Source organism: Octopus bimaculoides, chromosome 25 (genome assembly GCF_001194135.2).
Source record: "Octopus bimaculoides isolate UCB-OBI-ISO-001 chromosome 25, ASM119413v2, whole genome shotgun sequence".
Classification (NCBI taxonomy): Eukaryota; Metazoa; Mollusca; class Cephalopoda; order Octopoda; family Octopodidae; genus Octopus; species Octopus bimaculoides.
Window position 1 is genome coordinate 20,794,387 of NC_069005.1, and position 1,335 is coordinate 20,795,721.

Below are 1,335 nucleotides of genomic sequence, written 5' to 3' on the forward strand. Positions count from 1 at the left end.
ATACATATATACTCTTTACTCTTACTCTTTTACTTGTTTCAGTCATTTGACTGTGGCCATGCTGGAGCACCGCCTTTAGTGGAGCAAATCAACCCCAGGGATTATTCTTTGTAAGCCTAGTACTTATTCTATCGGTCTCTTTTGCTGAACCGCTAAGTTACAGGGATGTAAACACACCACTATTGGTTGTCAAGCAATGTTGTGGGGACAAACACAGACACACAAACATAGATACACACACATACATATGTCAAGAATAGACAACACAAAAATACATACGCACACTCATGCATGCACACATGCATACACACACACACACATGTATAAGCACATATATACATACGATGAGCTTCTTTCAACTTCCATCTACCAAATCCACTCATAAGGCTTTGATAAGCCTGGAGCTGTTGTAGAAGACATTTGCCAAAGGTGCCCAGCAGTGGGACTGAATCTGAAAACATGTGGTTGGGAAGCAACCTTCTTAAGCAAGCAGCCTAGCCTCTGTGTGTGTGTGTGTGTGTGTGTGTGTGTACGTATCCATGCATATATCATCATCATTTAACATCTGTTCTCCATGCTGGCATGAGTTGGATGGTTTGCCAGGAGTTGGCCAGCTGGGGAGCTACACCAGGTTCCATAGCCTATTTTGGCATAGTTTCTTATTTCTTTATTGCCCACAAGAGGCTAAACATAGAGGGAGCAAACAAGGACAGACAAAGAGGTTAAGCCGATTACATCGACCCCAGTGCATAACTGGTACTTAATTTATCGATGAAAGGTAAAGTCGACCTCGGCAGAATTTGAACTCAGAACGTAACGGCAGATGAAATACCGCTAAGCATTTCGTCCAGCATGCTAACGTTTCTGCCAGCTCGCCGCCTTCACTTTGGCATAGTTTCTACGGCTGGATGCACTTCTTAATGCCAGCTATTTTACAGAGTGTACTGGGAACTTTTACGTGACAACAGCACAAGGGCTTTTACAAGGCACTGGCGTGGGTGCATTGTATGTGACACCAGCACCCATGAGCCTGCGAGACTAGGATCTCTTGTATGAGAGAGGGACGTAGAGGACATACCTGTATACATGGACAGACACAATTTGCCTTAGCTTGACGTACTTATCAAGTACAGCAAACCACCAGAATTCTTGGTCCCTTGTCATCTCCTCTGTGAAGCCCAGTATCTGATACATATATAGCTATGAATGTATATATGCATGCATACACACACACATACATATATACAATGTATGCATACATATATATATAATGTATGTATACATATATGTATATATGTATCATGCACACACACACACATAGACACATGTATATAT

General features: G+C 42.2%; 1 protein-coding gene across 5 annotated transcripts in view; it reads right to left on the minus strand.

The window, feature by feature from the left end:
* LOC106875175 (uncharacterized) overlaps positions 1 to 1,335 on the minus strand; it is a 53,536-nt gene that overhangs the window by 28,617 nt on the left and 23,584 nt on the right. The gene's annotated exons all lie outside the window — the stretch shown is intronic.